This window comes from Cyrtonyx montezumae, unplaced genomic scaffold (assembly GCF_038088225.1).
Source record: "Cyrtonyx montezumae isolate F1298 unplaced genomic scaffold, pur_monq_1.0 scaffold_5, whole genome shotgun sequence".
NCBI classification, from domain to species: domain Eukaryota; kingdom Metazoa; phylum Chordata; class Aves; order Galliformes; family Odontophoridae; genus Cyrtonyx; species Cyrtonyx montezumae.
Window position 1 is genome coordinate 13,864,637 of NW_027072056.1, and position 21,326 is coordinate 13,885,962.

Here is a 21,326-nt window from a genome sequence, read left to right on the forward strand (position 1 = left end):
AGCAATGCAGGAACTGCTTTGATCCATACTGACAATAGAGAAAACCCAAGCGGCTGCCCACCGAAACAAGCCATTTCCAAAGCAAGCAACAAATCACACCGAGCTGCCCACACGCCCTGCTCACACCTCTTAGGAACTTTCTTGAGCACTGCCTGCAATGCACAACAGCTTGCCCTCAGGTCAGGACATCCCTTCTTACGTGTAAGGAAGGAAAGAGGACTGCTTTGGAGGACACATAGGTCAGGACAGTTCTACGAGAACTCATTTGCAGATGGAGGCATGGAGCACAGCATTAGAAAAAAGAATTTTCAGTTGCAAAATCATTCAAATAAAACTACAGAACTGACTGGGCTTGCACCTTAGAGAGCTGGGAGATGCACCTCGGGGCTCCTCTGCCCCAGGTTTGCCCCAGCACGAGGTGCCAGGCTCTGGATCTTCAGGTCCAGCCGGCAAGTCAAGTACCGCACCGCTGCCATGTGCTGCAAAGCAACTGCTCCCACAGCAGCGGCAGGGCTCAACTCTGAGTCTGGTCATTATTTTCAACCCTGAAGGGAAATCTAAATTGAACTTTGGCATATTGTTTTCTTTTGCCAAGCAGCAACGCTTGAATGTTAACTCCAATCCTGACAGGCACATGTATAGAATGTTCTTCGCGAATAATCTTACCCTGACCAGCCCAAAAGGTCAAAATCATAAAAAATAATAACAATAAAAAAGAGCAAGCTTGGAAAAAATCAGTATCATTGCCATAACCCCTCAACCAATTAACCACCCTCACCACAAGGTGAACAGCAAGCTCTTGTATTTATTTGACTGGTTGAGATCAAAAGATCAGGAGGCACAGAGGAAATTGCATCCCTCTATGAATGCATTTTGCTTTCAAGATTTGAGCAGATAGTTGCAGGAATTTTAAAATTCAAAGGGGAAAAGAAAAAAACAACAACATCTAAAAGGTGATTTCAGAAAGGTATCCCCTTATTTCTCCCTTGACATCATCTGCATTTCTTAGAGCTATCTGAACAGCTCCTCCATAGTCCTGCAGCCCTGGGACCCAACAGCTTATCTCTGCTCAACAGAAGATGCTAACAAACAAGCTGCTCATACAGCTCCAGAGGAGACATCACTATTTGCTCATATTAAGGATGAAAGGCAAATTTCAAAGAAACCAAACAAATCCCAAACAAAGTTCCACAGGAGGCTGAATAATTCCCTACTGTTATTCAGGTGTCCGCAGACACAGGACACACATCTCACTATCCTTCTTGCCTGCACAAGGAAGATGAAGCACCCACACTTTGCTCTTCTGGTCACTCACTGGGGCTGCCTGGGCCCTGATGAGGTTTGTCACCTGCAGCTCCTGAGGGAGCAAAGGAGAAGAAAAGGGACTGAGTGAGCAGCCATCCTTAGGATGCAGTTTGAACACAACACAGAAAAAGCCTGTGCTGTGTTCACTGTCAAGACAGGACAAAGAAACACAAGGAAGAACAAGAAAAGAAACACGAAAGACTGCCATCCCAACAGCCCTGGAACCAAAAAGAAAAGGAATCATTTGGTTCTCATGCTTGTGTTTCACAGACTGTTTATAGTTTGCTCAGTATACCTGAATCTGTAGCACTGTCCTCTCACATCTGAACTATATAGATGTGATTACCCACCTAAGAACAAGAGGTTAACCCTTAACATAGGTTGCAGAAGAGACCCAAACTTCCAAGAATTTGCTACAAAGGAGCAAGAATTGGTACGACCTCCTGGTTCTATCACAAGTTTAGATTACATGGCAAGACCAAGGTCTGAACTCTCTTTCCATGTGCTTGCACTTCACTCCAGAGGGACATCACCTTTCAGGTAACAACAATTATCACCATAGATTTGAAGTTCATCTCCAGACCAGGCAGCTCCTTCTTCACAGCCATGCTGAGCTTTTATTTATTTTTTTTCCTACCTTATCAGTTTTGAATACACTGTTAAGATAAGAATTTCATCTTCTCTGATTTCTAACCTTCAGTAGGCTAGCAGGAATTTCCAGAAGTCATCTTGTCCATTTCCCCACTACATGGAAGGATCGGTTCTCCTAAAGCACATCCAATGGGGCTTTTTTTAACTGATTCTAAAACCTTTCCAACAAACAACTGAAACTCCAAGAGCTCCTCAGGTAAATCCATCCAGTGCTCAGTTCTTCTTAATGCAAGGGATCACTTACTAACATCTCATCTAAATTTCTCTTCTCAGAACATAAGCCTGCTATTTGCCTTATTTACAATGAGGGGATTTACAGTTTGTTCCTTCTCTTCACAAAGAATTCACCGTTGCTAAAATTCACAAACTGAGGCACCAGTGTGGCTTGCCCTTTCTTTGCCATTTTGCTTTTGCTCAAAGTGTGTTCCTAGTCTTGTGTCTCTGCAGGTGCATTTCTTTTCTTACCCCAAGAAGACAGGCAGCTAAGATATCACAAGGCTGCTTCAAGAGGAGACGCTCACACCCAAAGGCTGATGCAGTCGGGCACACCCACTTATAAGGCACTCTGAAAGAAAAGAAGAAAAAAAAGATTTTCTTTTTTAGGATGGTATGCAAAGGGTCCAGTAATAAACCAACAACTGTGAACTGCAATTTATTCCACTCTTTTATTGAACATTCAAAAAGATCTTCAAAAGCAACATCAATGACTGCAGATATATCATATGCCACCACTCAAACTTAGCCTCATTTTCTCTAGCAACCACCTCAAGGATTTAATAGACCTTCATTCTACCATCAGGACTCCACTGACTTTGCATAAAGCTCTGCCAAGCTACACACTGTAGCCAGTACACATCAAAATCAGATGGCTCAGACTCCAGTGCTTTATTCATTGTGACAGAGGACAAATCTTAACGTCGCCACTGGTGACTTTATTTTCAGTGTCACTGAAACCAACAGAAGCAAGACTACTTTGAGATTTGATCGTGTGTAATTATGGGATAGACCCAGAGGAAAAAAGTCAGATTCAATGAAAGGCTGAGTAACTTGTGCGTGCACAATATATGCCCTACCTCCCAGTCTGCAGGATGCTCTGCATAGCGTAAGAAAAATCTCCTGATTTGATGGTAAAGGAGAAAGAAGAAAGTAAGAAAGGAAAGAAAGTAAGAAAGAAAGAAGAAAGTAAGAAAGAAAATTTATACGAGCAGTGTTGGGAAATGCAGGGGGAGGGTTCTGAATAGCAAAAGCATCCCAAATTTCGTGAGATAACAAGCAACAAGGGAGAGCAGTGAAAATACACCTGCTTTCCTATTTTTGTAGGCAGCCAATCTGCCACAACAGCACCTTTCAATGGATAAATTTTTGTTCCCCAGCCAGTCACAATCTCTTTTTCCCATCTGCATCCCACTTGGGATGCTTTTTTCTCTTCAGACCTTCTCAGCTGCCCTGGCCTTTTGCTTTCCTTGATCATTTCCCTCTTCCCAATACAGCCCAACTGCTGTCAGCACAGGAAAGTGTCATGCTCCTATTTAGCACTGGCTTGATAACAAGAGTGTTTCCAAAGCTAAAGACAAATACCTGCACCAATAACATCCATACAGCACACAGTAACTGAGGAGACTAAGCAATAAATACCTTGTATTGAAGATGCAGAACTCAAAGAATCTCAGCAATGTGGATGGCCCACTAATGAAAGAGTTCAAATACATGTCTGCCTTTAACGATGCAAACAGCTTTGACAATTTCCACAAGACAACCTGTATCATCAGAGACGTTACCTCCCAAAATGCCTGTGAGAGATATGGATGTTCAGCAAGGGATATAGACATGAAGAGTGATTAAACCAGGAATATACACCCACTTCTATGGCAGAATTAGAACAGCTGTTGAAAACCATGAAGTAGTATTGAATGGCAGCTCAGGACAGGGAGCCAAGAAGACTACCCTACATGCAATTGAAACTGCCAAGGGATTAAGCCAGGTCAAATGTAATTACACAAACTGGAACTTGGCCAGGGTGCTGACTGGTTTAAGAAAATTAAGAGGTGTTCAAAAGTTTCAGAGATAGAGTCCTTCTGTTAATTATTTGGTGAGTCAGTTGCTGAAGTCTCAGTACTCTGCGAGGCTGTCTGAAAAAAGGGGGAAAATGAGGCATAAACTTAAAAGGCATTAGGAGTGATTAGCAAGAGCCTTTGTTCTCCATGGCAATGCTTGCTGCACTAGTGTGTGAATGCCTTTCATGTCCATGCTGGAAAGTGGCCTTAGCTCCTTTGATACTTCTGGGAGGAAGCATTTAAAGCGTACAAATATCCCACTGTCAGAAGTTGCAGACAACAGTCGAGGAACATCAGCATATCCCAGCCGGGTCAGATCCAGCTCTCAGGCAGTGCCTGTGCTGAAGGGAAGAATGCAAATAGAGACATTTGGAAGCTCATTAAGACCCTAAGCAATGTTTACCCTACTTGCTGGTGATGATAAAGGCCAGGTCATGTGGAAGACCAGGTTGCAGGCACACAGGAATATGGGGGAGCACTTAAGGTGTGCAATGATAAGGAAACAAGAAAATGTGCTTCATGGTCAATATAGTCCTCTACAATGACCCAGAGGAACTAGAAGATGGAAGTGGACAACTCTTTAGCAGGGTCTGTTGTGACAGGACAAGGGAAAATGACTGCAAACTAAAAGAGGGGACGTTTAGACCGGATATAAGAAAGAATTTTTTACACAAAGAGTGGTGAGGCACTGGCACAGGTTGCCCAGAGGTGGTGGGTGCCCCCTTCCCTGCAGACACCCAGGGTCAGGCTGGATGGGGCTCTCAGCACCATGATGGAGCTGCAGATGTCCCCGTTCACCACAGAGAGCCGGAGCAGCTGGCCTTTAACTCAAACAATTCTATGAGTCTATGAACAACAGATAAGAGCTCTTAACTCTACATATTTAATGCCTTAATTAAAGTACAGAGAGATCAAATCCAGAAAAGATGAGTATTAACAGTTAATGATGAACAGTCACAAGCTCTGTTCAATTTCTGAGGCTTGTACTACAGTCGTAAACAAAATGTAGAGTTTTCTGAATAATAATAATAATAAAAAAAAGCCTTCTAAGTCTCAGTTTTGGCACCTGATAGTTGTAGCTGCCTCTGCTACCTCTGCATCTGAAATTTATCATTAGAGATACACTCATTACTGTCTTTGAAACAGTTGGATTTGACAGTAAAAGCAGTATGGAATTGGAGATTAACCTTTTTGGGTAGTTTATTTGGTGAACTGTTCAGCTGATGCACATTAAACAAACCGATTTTTAGACTGATGTGAAAATAACAGGAAGATTAAACAGCAATCTTCCCAACAAGCGCCGCACACCACGCGCAGTGAGTGACACGGTTTCCTCAGGAAGTGATGGCAGGTGAACACACAGCTGAAGGCTCTGCCATATCAATTTCACGCTCTTTCTATTTTTTTTCCTTTTGAGAAAAGAAGCCAGGAAGAGACAGGCGTTTCACAGCACCGCCTGGTGCAACCTGTGCTAATGGCACAAGCGTAGATGCAAGAAGCGCTTCGTTCCCTTGGTGCAGAACTCATCAATGGGGACAAGTCCTGGAGGGGATAAGGAAAAACGGTTTCTTGCTCAGTGCCAAAGGCTGGCATGACCAGAGCATGCGTGTAAAGGTTCTCTACAGCCACATCAGTGAAGATCCAATGGCACTGACAGCCTCCAGCACCTGACACGAAGCACAGAGATGGAATGGGAAGTACTGAGGCCAAGCAGTAATAAGGACGGAATCACAGCTGCTTCTCAAATCAGATTTTTTTTTGCCTAGGTTAGTTGTTATTAAAAAAAGTAATAAGTTTCAGCACGCAGGGACATCCTGTCCGCTGTATTAAATTAAAGGGATGATTCAAGAGGGAACAGCTTTCAGGAGGCAGGGAGGGGGGAATCAATTTCAGGTTGCTAAAGCCAACTGGGCCATTTCCTGTAAGACTAAATCCGACCCAGCTCTTCAAACCCACAACAGAACGGTCCTTGAAATACAACACACACACTCTCTCTAAATAAATAAATACACTAAAATACACGCTCATGTCATCTCCCAAATTTTACCAGCTGAACTAAGGCTATGCTCAAACCTGCCAACTGCAACACAGCGAGAGGAGAGCTTTGGGCTCAGCACTGAGTTTCTGACTAAGTTCAATGCCTACCACTGCCTTGCAGGGAGAAAGGTATTTAATGGCAAAGTGGCATTCAGCACAACGAAGCAGAGCAGAGCACGGCGTTTTGGGCTGCCCTTTCACAGGCTCTGGGCTTACAGTGAGGTCTAAATGCTGTTAAGTAACCAAATAAATCCATCTCGATCAATCCCTCTGTGAAGAACACAGGAAACAGTTCCATCCTACAGTATTATGAGTCTTAATTTTATGGAGCAGTTGATGTTTCTCCAATGAAAGGTACCATTAAAAATATGAGATTTTATTAGCAAAATCAATGATGTGTGCAGAGACAGTCCCTCACGGCTTCTAAAAAACGTCTATGAATAATTATAAAACTGATAGCAGTAGAGAACACTGTACAATTATTATTGCTGTTTTACTGGATTCTCTAATGGCGATGGCCCCTACTGCTGGTAAGACACCTTCAGGCAGTACCACTAAAAACATAAATAAGGACAAGGCTACAAAAAGCTCGGTGTTCTTGCACTTTGAGGGAGCAAATGTGTTGCTTACTTTATGTTCACTGTTGCTGGGCTTTTTTGTTGTTGTTTTTTGCTTTTTTTTTTCTCAGCAAGCAGTAAACATTCTGGACACAAAAGCATCGTAATACTTACAGAAATATTTACCAGTTGCCCCGCATTTCATTTTCTCTACCAATTCCAATGCTTTGTCACATTAGAAAAACAAGTGGGGGGTGATTCACTGTCCATAAAACCCAACAGAAGGGGAACAAAGAGAGAGCCACCAACCTCATGGTGTTCCTCAACTGCAGGTAAGGCATGGGCAGCACCTGAAAGCTTTCTGCAAGCAAGGCACATGCTGGGGACAAAGAGGAGTGCGGATGCCTCTATCTCCAACAGGGTCCCCACTCAGTCCCAGCATGCCAAGCTGCCACTGCCCTCCCGCAGTGAGGACTGGGCACACTGGCAGTGCACCCAGTCCTCCAAAGCCTCCTGTTCTCACCTGGCAGCCATCACCCATATCAGCACGATCATAAAGAGCTCACACAGTCAAGACACTGAGACACACCAAACTCAACACTCACCAAGCCTGCCTGTACTCCAGCAAGCCCTGGTTAATGTACACAGAGCACCATTAAGTCAAGAATGTGCTTGTTTGGCACCAAAAAATGACACCAGTCACTTATACTCCAAATGTTTTGGCTTTGCACCCATAGCTACATGTTTGCAAGAGCCGAGGGTACAGGCAGAGAAAAAAAACTCCGTTCCCCTTACTCCACCTGGCTTTAAACAACCTCCGGATGTCTGTGAGGATGGATGAGGAATGAGTGGCAAGAATACTCAACAGATGTTTTCATTAGCATAAATTTGCCATTCATTCCTCTTTCTTCTACCATCACAAACTCCCCTATTATCCTCGCTGGATAATTTACAGAGCTTATTGCAAAGTACAGTCTCAGAGAACAGAGACAGCACACACTCGGTAATGTACAAGTTCAAAGAGCTGAGCCATGCATGACCTGCCAGCAGACTGTTGCTATTTTCTTGCATATATAAAAGAGCATTGCCTTCATGAGGCGCTGGAACTTGTCATCATGAAACACCCTCCTATTACAGCATGGCCCAGAGGAGCTACTATTTTGAGTCCTAATAACGTGCCTGGTTTTACAGGAAAGCATGAAGGCAAGTAACATGGAATAACCCAGATGTCAACTACAGAAACAGATGGGAATCTCACAAAGCTACACAGATTGTCTCGTTCAAGTGCTGTCATAGCCCATCCTCTAGATGGGAAAGCACAGTGCAGCAGCTAGATGAAAGGATCACGTGGAATTAAGAACCATCATCACCTCCACAAGACCTATGAAGAGACAGCAGAGAATTGCTTTCCAGGCATGTGGAGCCCAAGGCAATAAAAGATGACTCAAAGCTGTGAGGCTGTTTTCTCCCCCACTAGAAACACCTGTTGGCCAAGTGATGGTTGCCCAATTCTCCCACCTTTCTGACCCCACAAAATGCAAACAGCGTTGAAGGAAAGGTTCACCAGGAAGCAGCTCACACCCCTGGTCTGGGAAAAGCTCTTTCTTAGCAAGTGAATGGAGATGGGATTGGCTGAAGGTGCTCCTGTGAGTGTGGCCCCAGGTGCTGCAGGCAGGCCGCCTGCAGACTGCACAGTGATTCTCCCTGCTGTGGCTTCCAGGCCACAATTTGCCTTCCAAACAATCTAGGAAACCACAACACCTGCAGTGGTGGTTCGGCTCCTGTGACCCATAGGAGGTGTCTGCAGACAATGAGTCAGTGGCAAACCAGGAGAGGTGATGGACTGGCCTGACCTTCCTCATTCAAACACACGAGAGGATCCAAAACTCAGGCTAACAAACCAGAACTTACAAAACTCATGCAAATTGGGAGAAATCAGGGCTCCTGTTTAATAAACATAGGGCTGGTGCTTTGTACCCAAGGTCTGAGCTCACCCTACAGCCCTGGAGAAGCCGGCCATTCATACGTGCGGCTGTCGCAGGGGAAGGCTGAAGCCAAAGTATGAATGAAGCAGCAGGATCGATTCCCTTATCTACCCTCTGCCTACCACTAACTGGATGATGCTATTTAGGGAATATATAATTTAAAGACGGAGGCTAATGATGAATCAAGATTGATTTTTTTGGACAACCAGGACAAGAAAATAAATGTAATTGCAGTCTACCTGCTTGTAGCTTGCCAGGAGTCACAGTGAGTTTCACAACAATCTGGCTCCTTTCCCCTCCCTCACCCCAGCCCCCTTCCCTCCTGTATTACACCAAAGAAGGAAAGACCCTCACAGAAAAGGAATTCACTTAGACAAGACAAAAGTGCTGCTGGAGTCAGCTCAATGCTGGCTTCCCTCTCTCCCTGCTAAGCAGTACAGAGCAATTTAATGGATGCACAGAGGGTTCACTTTCTGGGGAAAAGCAAATTCCGTGTGTGCAGTTGCAAGGAATGCATTGTATGTCTGGTATTCACACTGCACTCCCTTTTCCTGTTCCTTTTTTTTGCCGTATATGGAGCTGAGCACAGCCAGCGAGGCCAGGGAGGGCAGCACTGCATGATCAACGCCTTTCTACTTCCGACTCTGTCTTTACTGGAAAGCCAATCGATCCATCTAGGAAAAAAGGCAAGAGCACATACTGCAGCGTGATGGGCTCAAACACCCTGCTGCTCCCACACAGGGCAGAAAAGAGCAAGCTGAACCAGCCCACCCCAGCTACAGTCCTGATGGTTTGTTTCCCAGGCTTAGCAGCACTCAAGTTATAAAGGCAGCCTGGCCTTCAGTGCATGCAGCTGGAGCTGGGAGGATTATGTGACCTCAGCACAGCAATACACACCCTCTGTAACACAACAGGGTCAGAAACAGAAGTGTGGAACTGTGCAGATGCAAACTGCTGGGAGTTCTTCGCTAGTCCTGACAACCTCTAGGTCCATCACAGCAATTTCAGAAGCAGTCTGGGACTTCCATATCCAGGATGCAATTATAATATTATGTGCTAAAAAATAAAACATTTTTGCCTCTGCTGATTCCTCAGCAGTCAACAGAATCCTCCTGTGGACACCCAGGATCCCAAGCAAGCCCGTGCTAGAACTGTCTAGGAATTAGGCAAGAACCCTTAAAGAAATCAGCACCCTGGCCCATTTCCTCCAGTGTCTCATCCTTGACCTTGGCTGGTTCCTGGCCCCTTGAAGGATGATGCAAAACCTCCATGGCAGGTACTCAGTACTGTGACCGAGATGCCATCCCATTCCAGTGTCCAAGAGATAAAGACTGACTAGAACCTGAGTCAGGAGGTTTAATATAGCTTCCAGTTTTATTTTGTTCCCTTGCCAATAGTCATTACCACTGAATTCTTTACATGCACAGAAGCATCCAATCTACCTTTGGATCTTGCATCAGTGGCCTCAACAACCCCACGCTCTGAATTACAGGACAGTGATAGAGCATCATCTTAACCAGTTTCAAAACTGTCATCTTTCACCATTACTGAGCAGCAGTGAGCCCACCCAGCCACTCATCCTGTCTTCACCTTCTGGCAAAAGTGCTATGTCTCATCCCTTCCCCTGCACCAGCACTTCAGACTCATGCGAAAAAAATGCAAGAAAGAGCGTGGTCAGATGGCAGGACCACACAGCCAGGAGCAGGACCAGCTGTCACCCAGCCAAAGCAGCCACACTTCCCTGGGAGGACCAGTCACAGTTCACCTGTGCTGAATTCCCTGCACTGTCAGAAACCTCTTCAACCAGTTCTGCCACTCACAGATTCCCTACATCAAAATACTGTCTTCTGCCTTTCACCCAATGATTCAAATGGAGCCAGGGATGCTCGGAAGCAGCCGTGGAGTTGCTTGGATGAAGACACACAGCTGAAACTTGGCCGGGGGAGGGGAAGGTTTCCAGCCTCATTAATAACAGCCTGAAATTAAAAGCAGAGCTTGTAGTACAGCTGCAATTCCAGCTACCCCGCTGCTTGTGTTAACAGTGCGGCTTTATTATGGTCAGGGATTAAAAACAGCTCCAACAATTAAAAGAAAGAAAAAAAAAATAAAAATACAGAAAGAACAACCACCAACAAAAATCAGTAAAACGCAAAATTCCTGTGGCCTGGAATGATTAGCAAAAATAAGCTATGCAACATCAGGAGAAAGAATGAATTCTTCCTTCCCGCTGCCAGCCGGCCTGCTTTCCACACGTGCCCCACTGAGTAGCCACGGCCTGTGCCCACAGGACTGCCCACTGCCCTGCAGGGCTGGCACCAGTCATGGCCACTAGTCCCCGTGGGGTGTGACCTCGTGCCCCAGCGTGGGTGCCCGGTTAGCACCCTGCTCCCAGCCGGCAGCTTGGATGTGGCTCCTCGCTCCCACTGTCTAAATGCCATGGCAATAAAAACAAAAGGTCTTGCAATCAGTGACTGATGCGCCTGGAACTTGTCGGAGCCACCAGCCCTCTCAGAGCAGCTGGAGGAGGAGTGATGGGAGGATCAGGGCAGCTCTTAAGGGCCAGGATGAGGAGTGCTCACTCCTTCCAGGTGAGTTGGTTGCCCAACCATTCCTCAAGAGGTGAATAGCTGCTGCACCACGATGCGTTCCTGGAGAGCAGCGGACAGTGATGGGATGGCACACGTAAGCAGCTGAACCGGGCACGTGGTCACAGAATCATAAATGTTGGAAAAGATCACTAAGATCACCTAGTCCAACCGTCAACCCATCTCTCCTGCCCTGATCAGTAAGCCCACTTCTTCCTTATATAAATTAAAAGCAATAAATTCATGAAAAAGAAAGACTTCCACCGTGCCAGCAGGACCTGCTGCTCCCCTCTGGTTACAGCACACAGGCAAGAGGTCCAGCATCCCCAAGGAAGATATGGTCTTTCAATGTTTGGTTCTTTTTTAACATCATTACCACCAAAACTGCCATTTCTTGTCCTGCCCGGGACAAACGTGCTTCACACCACAGCATCAGCCCAGCTGTAAAAGTGACAGTGAGAGCACCCAACAGATCTCAGAGCCCTCCCCTTGCTCTGAGATGGACACAGAATTGCTTTCAGTTCACAGCTTCCTTACCAGTGAAGAGATTATTAAGAGGCACAAAAGGTCTTTGCTATTATTGGAGGCAGAATAGTGGATTCAAGTGAGTTTTGCTACTCTAATGAAAGATTGTGATGCCTGAAGCAAACGAAGAGTGCTAGCTATATGACAATGCATGTGTCTAGGCAGCTGTTCTCAAAAGCATGCCAAGAACAGTTTACGCTGTTTAAACTAAGTAACTCTAAGCCAGTCTGTGCAAACCCTTTAACATTCCCTTCACTGTAGGGCTACAAAGCGCTTCAAAAGAATTACACTTTGAGCCGAGTCTGCAAAGATATCACATCTAAGGTGGCAAGTCCCCAGTAACCACACAGCTGTCTGCACCATGTCCATGGCTGGCATGATTAAGACAACCCAAACCTTCTTTTTCCCAGCAGAAGTCTCCAGTATTTTGAAAACATTTAAATTAAAACTAATAAACCCCACAACACGCTTGGCTTCTCAGACACCAGAGCACTTTCTAAACACCAAGGTGACTGCAACCAAGAGTTGCTGTGGCTTAGCAGATTTCGGTGAACTGGCTTCCCAGTGGTTTCAGCTGAAGCACTTTTCCTCCCCCATTTGCACAGGGCTGGGTGCATGCAGCTGCTGCACCTCAGTTATCATTCAGCCACTGTCATGCACCAGCTCCCTGCAGCCCTGCGATGAGAAGCATTATCCCCACTTTGCAGGAAGGCAAAATGCAATCTCAAGAACAAACGACACCTCACCAAAAAATAATAATAATTTAAAGAGAAAAAAAAAATAGCAATCACCACTGCCCGCCTCCCACAATCCAAGAGATGAAGATGTAAGCTACACTGCCCCATCACACTCAGTTTCAGCCCACTGCAATCAATCATGCTTTTAATGAGACCATCCACAAACCTGTACCAGAGGCAGAAATAATAGGGTGTCACCAAGCTACCCGTGAACAGGAGGTGGAGCCCATGGTGTGTCTCATCTAGAAACTGCCAAGATGTGCTGCATGGGCATTTGCACTTGGATGATTCAGATCCTGCCTTTATAATCTCCATCCTATGTAGGAAAACCACCTGAAGAAAGATACCCCCTCTTGTCTCCAGATTCGTTGATTCTTCACATCACAGATTTCTGGGTGCAAGCCATGCCCAAGCCAGCAGAGGCAAGTGGGGATCAAAGCACTGGTTGGCATCAGGGCTGCTCCTAAGGACCTGTGCTGTCAGCACAAGGGAAAGAATTGCCATGTGCTCAGACACCCCAAACACCAAACTCAGGCAAGCACTGAGCACTGCCTTCCCTTAGAGACTTCACCAACGAATACTGGAGCAAAATCAGGATGGACCGTACACATACACTCCTGATTCCCACCAAGATTTCTTCAGTTCAAACCCACTCCCATTTCCCTAAGCCCATGTTCTCAGGGGTCCATATTTTCCCTGTTGACAGCTGAAGTGCTGCTGACATGCCAAGAAGGAGGGTGATCCCCTTCCTAAGCTTCCAAGTCTTAATAAAATAACCAGTTAGAGGTCATGGTGGAAACCTACACTGGAACCAGTGGCCCTCATGAACCTAAACAGCTCCAGAATTAGAGTGTAATTGGAATTTATCAGGCTAGACAAGCTAATATATTGATCCCATCAAGGACTCAAAACTTTGCACTTAAATAGTGGAAGAACATGCTGATTACAAATTTCATGGTACACCTACAATAAACTATTAATGCTTTTGCAGGGTAGTTCAGGTACCCGCACCAGCAGAGGGTCTGTCAAAGAGACAAAGTCAAGAAAGTCCAGGTTTGCCCCATTTTCCAGCCTACCACACAGATGTGTGCCACCCAGCTACCCCAGTCTTCTTCATCAAGTAGCAAACCAACAACTCTTCTGGGATTAAACTCTAAGCTTTGCTTTCTTTTCCCATTTTAGGGTGTGCAAGCCACAAGGAGGTAAGGGGACCTGTGAGCTGCTGCTTCTCAGAGAGACCAGACCCTCTTGGACAGCACTTCTCAGCAGCAAAATGCCAGTACCTTCAGCCAACACCCCTGGGTCCCAAAAGATTAGCCACAGTCCTCTTTCTGGATTGACAGGTCTGCTTTAATGGACACCTGAACCAAAGAAACTTGCATTGCTACAGCAAGTAGAGGTCAGCATTGCTTCCTCCACGTCACAAGGGGTGAAAAAAGCTGAGATGCATCTCTCTCCTGTGAAAGTGGCACTTAAAATGGACTTTAATCATTAGCTGAGGATGTTCCTCAGTAACTAGGGTCACATAGATACCTTTACACGAGCAAACACATTCCTTAGAGTAACCTAGAGCTGAAAGTCTTTCTCTGGGCCAACACCAGAGAAGGGAAAGTATCAGAAAAGCACATAATGTCACCATTGGTCTTGGCAAGGAAGGATTTACTACAGCGAGGACTAGAAAGAGGATCCGCATGGTCTGGAGGCCAGAGGTCCAATAGGCAAGCCAAGAAGTAACTAATTCCCTTTCCCAACAAACTGTGTTTTCAGCTGTAAGTTGCTTGGCAGCCTTCCCACCAGAGGATGCAGCAGGTCAAGACAAGGGTTCATTCCCAGCCAGGCCGAGTGGGGACACGGTACACAAGAACAGACGGCACCTTGCAAACAAGGGCTGAAATGCTGCAAGGACTGCATCTGTGGGGCTTTCCACGGACAGCAAGGGATGCTGCTGGCCAGGCTGCTGGGAAGTACTGACTTGAGTGAGCACAAGGACAAAGGTTAAGTACTGAGTTACATGGAAAAGTAGCGCAGCGAAGTCTTACGGCACCCAGCTGCACTGCACCTGCCTTGCAAACACCTTCAGTTTCTCTTTTCTGTGAAAATTAAACACAGTGGCATTCTATAAGAAAATTGTCACTTAAACTCCTTATTAAATGTAATTTCCTCTCCCACCCTTTTTCATTAACAACACTCAAGCATTCATCAAATCACACTGTTATTTCCAGGAAAAAAGGTTAGTCTTCTTACACAGAACTTACGTCTTAGCATTGTCTATTGTTATAAGTGTAAATTTCCACCATAAAATCAATTCAGAAGCAAAGTGTCCCATTCACCTGAATGGGAATTTAAGTAAATAAACCTCACATACAGGGAAACCCATAAATGCTTGGAAACAATGCTCTTATGGGGGAAAATGCAGCAGTATCCACATTACTTTTCCCTTCTGGGCAATAGCTTTCCACTCTAATATTATCCAGTGCACCTCCTTACTATTCTTGTTACACAATATCACATTCAAATCCATGCTGCAAGCATCCCACTCAATGCAAGAAGACTTCGTGAAGGGAAAAAAAAAAAAAGTGACATTAAAGGAAAGCAATCTATAGTAGCACATTACACCACACCAATTTCAAGCAGGCTGTCATTCTGATCACACCAGACGGCATTTTAGCTCCAACAGTATCCTTCAGCAAAACATCCTTGTTATTGCATTTTACAGAGCCCTTTTGAAATGAATGGTACAAATTCTCTCAGTCATTTCAAAAGGACTGCGCTGCTCAGAGCCCTCTAACTTTTCACATCATCTTTTCCAATAAATCTGCAGAGCTGTAAGGCCAAAACAGGCCATCTTTAAAGAGGAATTAAAAATAAATAAGTCAGCCCCTGTCTTGGGAAGGAGCTACAACACAGGGCTGTGAATCTCAACTCAAAGGAACCTTATGTGCAATCTCAGATCCAGGCCAACTCAGAAAATCACTTAATTACGTGATTAACTTGAACGTGTGCTTAAGTTGCTTTGACTTCCGGGGGACTTAGGCATATACTTAACGTGCTTTCCTGTACAGAAATACTCTCTTAAATCAGATCCTGTTTTGAAGGGATGCTGCATACATAGACACACATACACACACACTCACATACGTGCAACTCCTGTCCTAGGAAAGCTCTGGCTCCTCAGCCAAGCTGCAAATCAGACCGCCTTAATTTTGTGGCTATGTATGGATCGAAATGTTTCACCAGAGCTTCAGAAAGGCATCTGAACTGGTCTCATCACAAAGGAACCCCGGTTTTTCAATATACAGCTTGAGCCCAAAAAAACCTCTTTGCTCAAATCCCTCCCCACACCAGCTACTCCCTTGCCGTTACAGATAATTGCAAGAATATCACTCCTACAGCTTGCCTGATAGAAAAGAACTCCTACTACGTAGGGGCTTGGTTTTCCCATTTTGCCTATTCTCATTGCAAAGCAATAAATTACTATTATATATGTTGACGCTGCAAACAACTACAGCATCCATGCTGAGTGCCTGCGCAGGGGCACGCTGTTTCTCAGTGTGATCCGAAATAGCCAAGATATTAAAATCCCACAAAGAACTGTGTTTCTAATGGAAGAATTGATGGGCCAGATGTTGACACTAATGATTATTTTGCCAGCCCGGGGCAGAGCTCAAACCTCTCTAGGTTAAAGAGCCTTGTCCTTCTGCATTCCTCTGTGCCCACATTACCATCCTCCCAAGATGCTTGCCCACCAGATCAATGCACAACAACCCTTCTAAGCACCAGCCCTTCCCCTGTTAATCATCACCCCCAAAGCACCCAGAAGAGGAATCAACAAGCTCATCAGTGATGAAGTTAGCACAGGAAAAGTTTTGCATTAAGATATCAAGTGCCACATCTAGGTTTTGGATCCCACCAAGCTCAATAGCTCCATGCAGCCATTTGAGGTAGGCCTGGCTGAACAAAACCCAACTCTGCGCCTTAATGCTCAGTTCAGCAGTGCAAGATGGCTTTATGCTTACCTCCTGAAATCCCTGCAGCTACCTCCCTAAGCACTTCTGTCAGCCAACAGAGGAGGAATTTGGAAGTTCCCTCTTTGCAAGTCTCGCCCTAAATACGATGCTCCTATTGAAGGCTAAACTCCTGTCTTCTCTCAAATCACACAGATGCAGCTATACTTGCTCAGCAGAGGAATTACAGGAACAATTGGAGATCAGGAAGAGCACTGATCCCCTCTGCCTGAACAGTGAGCCTGTCCTTACAAACACACCTACTGAGATTTACCATAACCAGGTCAAAGCATTGCATTGACGTTGCATACCTCTCTCACGGGGTTGCAATGCTTCAGCCAACTGAAAACACCAGAGACTGCTTTGGCATATGCATATCTTTTTCAAAAACAGTCTTTAATGAAGCACTAGACAGCAATGTTCAGGGCTTTTACTCATTTATTTGCAATAGCCTCCAAAAAAAGCAGGTCGTGGTGCCAGCACACACCAGGTAGCACATGCAGGTAACCAGCGATGTTACAGAGTCAGTCATTGCTCCAAATGTGCCCTGGGGAAGTACTACTTGCAGAAACCAATAAAAGAAGATGAAGCAATTGCATTCTGTGTGCATCCACTGTACCCATTCTGACCCCCAGGATCTGTATGCACCCTTCCCATGGCACTCTGTGACTTTCTATTTCAGTACTTCTCAAGGAAAATCTCTACTGTCAAGTTCAATTCGGCAGCAGCAAAGGAAAGACTTGAGAAAGAAATTTATAGGTAGTTTCAGGACCTATGCTTGTGCCAAGTCCCTTGCCTGTATTTTCAGTATATTAAAAGAAAACAAAAACCACAAAAACACAGTGGTTTTCAGTAATTTCTCTCCCTCCTGACTGCTGAGGGAATGACCTGCTCAAGCCATTGGAGAAACTAAATACTTCAAAACACAAAAGCGATGGCATACATCTATTCAACATGAAACAAAACCGGAATGCACAGTTTCCCCAAACTATACTGGAGAAGTTCAGACAGAACGGAACGTATTTCTTTTCTTTGGAGCCAGCACTGCTCTTTAGCCTGACTCATATGCCCAGGCCCACCAACTTAATGCAATTTCTATCTTTGTTCTTGTAGGATTTACTCAGTTAAGCTGCAGGAGAGGAAAGCAAGATATACACTGCTGCCAGTGAGCAACTGCACGTGTGAACGCAGATGAGGATGAGGTGAGATCAGGACAAGCTTGCAGGGATTTAGCCCAGTAGGTGATTTATTCCATGACAGCCCAGATTAAGAGGGCTGATTGCCCCTTTGGCCTTACAAGCACTCACGTGAGTGAACAAGCACGTTTTGTATCAGAGGGAAGGGGAGGAGGAGTTACCATTCAGGTAAATACAGCATGAAAATAAACAGAGGAATGGCACTTTGCATGTAATTAGCATGGCATCTCCTGGGGAGCCCAGTACAATTTACAATGAAATGCAGTAGGAAACAGGCAGCCTCATTCCTACTGCCCTGTTCGCACTGCAGCGTGTTTCTTTCATTTCTGAGCAACTGGCTGTTCTCTCTCAGTTCTGGTTAATATTATTTGTATCTTAATGCTTTCTAGGAACCATTCCAGCTTTACAATACAACAAATACCACTCAGTAGAGGAAACACTTAATCTGCTTGGCCATGCTTCACATACATCACTTTAGGAACTGGTTCATGCAGTCAGATAAGCTGCCTGCACCATGGCCACAGCTCTCCCCACACAATTAGCCCCATGGGGACGTGCCCTGCTAGCTCACAAGGTGGCTCTCACCAGGGGTGATGCTGGGTTGACTTCTGGAGCTCCTCCAGAAATCCTCCAAGGAGCATGAGCAAGCAAAATAAAGAGAAAACCACAGAAGCTCAAGATCAAAAGACTCTTTTGGTTCCGTTTCTTACTTGAACGTACATTGGGTATTTCCCATTTTCTTCCTCTTGGTCTCACCAACATTCAGGTCTTTGCACAGCCATCACTGTCACAGTACACATCTGACTGAGGGTAAGCTTTGCACAACACCCAGGAGGAGGTTTCCAGAGCACCACTTACTAGAAGGGAAACCTGAGGCACAGAGAAAACATGGGAGGAGTTTGGGTTGTTTTTTTTTTTCCTAATCTTCAAGATAGTTCACTTGAGATTATCCACTATGGTTCCACATTTCCACTTGAACCCCATCAAAAAATAGGCCAAGGTCATTGGCCTTTTAGGAAGCACTGAAAGGGCCCAAAGTTACATAGGGAATCCATGTCAGAGCTGAAAACAGTTCTGGGATAATCCCGAAGTTACCAGGACAGCAAGCAACTATGTTTGCAGCCTAACCCATACCTCCTGCTCCAAGCACTGGTAAAGTCACACAGCCTCTGACAATCTCAACAACTTCCCAACAACTCGCCCATCCCGAGCTTCTTTGCTATCCTAAGTATCACCTTCAATCATAACACAACCCAGGTGCTTACAAGTGAAGAACAGAGGACACAGACCAGTTGCACTTCACACTGTAATTGACTTCAAGTCCTCCCACACCAAGTCCACCTCCTGGAGAGAAGCTGACACACTCCTTCAAGACATGGTATAAAAAGCAGAGAAGGTGCAAACTGGCTTTTCCACAGCCATTTTGCATCCCTTCCATTCCCACTGTACCAGAGCACTTCTTGAGAGGAGCAGGACAGCTAAGATCCACTGCTTATTACCCATGGGGTCAAAAACCCACGAAGAACTCACACAATCATAGACTGGAAGGGACTTCTGGAAATCACCTGTTCTCATTCTTTCCATCATCACTTCTAACTCACTAAAACCTTGCTATAAAGCAGCCAGAATGACCTAGCTCTGAACGACTCTCTGTAAACTCAAACCAGACCCCAACTAAGGGCTGCTTTTTGCTGCTGGTTTTATCCTGGCACCAGCTTGAGCTCAAAGGACTCACTTTACCTTCTTCCAATTGAGCAACTGTTTTCTCCACTGAGCTGGAATATAACCAGATGAAAGACATATAGGTCAGCTCCTCCTCTGCAGTTCCACCTCTTATTTCCAGTTGTGCATTATTTACTCTCACAAAGAAAAGGTAAAAGAAAACTGAAAAGAAAGAGCAATCCCAGTCAAAGAGATCTGTTCCTTCGGATGGGCATGACAAGCTCAAAAGGGAAATATTTACTGTCACCAGTCAGTTTCAGGGAGAGGAGAAGGCAGCTCAGTGTTACAACAGTGTTAAATACTTACCCACAGTTTTTTTCAGGAGCTTGTAACTCACACCCAGCAACTCAGGAGCCCATCTGCAGGGTGCAGGCAATGAGGAAATTGGTGATAGAGGCTGAGGAGATACCTTAACTCTGCAGGAAAGAACTATACTTCAAGGCCACTGACTGACAACTTGCCAGAACTACTCAGTTAGACAGCTGAGGGGATGGTAGAAACCCAGAGAAAGGCAGAGGGCTGGTAGGTTCCCAAAACAGAAAGCAGAGATGATGGCACAACTCACCGAGCACATTATGCATATATAATACTGCATCAGTCAGTGTCTGCCAGCCTTAAAAGAATCCTCAAGGAACTCACTTCCAGCAAACCTGCTCAGTGCTATGGAGCAGCAGGCAGGTCATGAGCTCCAGGCTATACCCCGAAGCCTCCTGGAAATTTATTCCCCAGAAAAATTCCTGTTTACCTCCCACCAAAAGTAACAAAAACTTGTGTTTTTTGGACTACAGAAGTGTTCAGAAGGCGATGGAACTTTGTGCTGTGCTGTTTTTCTTAAACTGAAGAGGAACTAGAAAGTTCAGATTCTGAAAAGGTCTGTGGGTTTCACTGGGGGCAAGGGGGAAGGTGTATAGGAGTTATTTTTTCTCAAAAACAGGACGTGCTTTTTCCTGTTTCTTTCTAATTTTTTCCCCCCACACACAAAATACTTCCCATTTTCCAGCCAAGCTCTGGTTTTGAGCTCTGCACAGAAGCAGTCTCCACCAGTGACAGTGGGGAGTATTTCAACCCACTTGCACTACCCCAGTATTTGTTATGCTCTCCTTCCAAGCTTCAAATTAATCCCCTGCTCATGTTAATGTTTGCTTTCTTCTATTAAATTAACCTTTAGTTCCCCCCTCGTGTATTACCAATCAGTGGATTGAATCAACACACCTCAGTTTGAAGCGAAGGATCTACTTGAACTACTTTGTCCTCATACCAGAACCATTGCTATGCTACACCCAGCCCAGGCACATCGCTCCTTCCTGCAGTCAATCCAACAGCCAACTCCAAAGCACTGTTTTTGTGTAGGCCCTATAATTCTACTCACCAGTCATCATAGTAAATGCTTGCTTAGACTTTTTGGTTGCCCGTGTTTGTTGTTTTTTTTCTATAACCAAGTAATATTTTCAAACCACAGGAGTTTTTCCAGTTCAAATGTTAACAAGACAGTGGGGAAAAACTTAGTGAGAAAGTTAGCCAATTGTCCATAAGCTTGATGCAACACTGCCCTTGCTCTCTCATGCAGCAGCAGCAGTTTCCAAATGTATTTCCCTCACCACGATGTTTTATCACCACCTAGATTGCACTAAATTCTAATGGTTTTTACCTGCTCAGATATTTAATATATACGTTCCCTCTATCTATCACTTTTCAATCACCATCTCTGAATGCATTAGAAATAGCTGTTCTCTCATCTTTGACCAAGTTTCTATGGATTTTATACAATATTCTACTTTCAAGTGCCACAAGGTCCAGAGGGGATCAGATAGGAATGGAGGGCAGATGAATCTCATAAAGTCCCTGCAGGCTAACTCACAGAGATCACGTATGCAAGACTTAGGACAGAAGTTGTAACTTACAAAGTCCACCATGTTTCTCAACAGCTGGCCACAAAGCAAACTAAGAAGGAAGCACACGGAGATTATC

The 21,326-nt window shown here is 45.0% G+C and overlaps 1 protein-coding gene across 1 annotated transcript in view; it reads right to left on the bottom strand.

Annotated features, from left to right (window-relative positions):
* The window catches only part of LPP (LIM domain containing preferred translocation partner in lipoma), a 370,558-nt gene that overhangs the window by 241,666 nt on the left and 107,566 nt on the right, over positions 1 to 21,326 (bottom strand). The window contains exon 4 of the mRNA XM_065748152.1: positions 2,422 to 2,521. The gene's annotated coding sequence lies outside the window, so the exon portion shown is untranslated. The remainder of the gene's footprint in view (positions 1 to 2,421; positions 2,522 to 21,326) is intronic.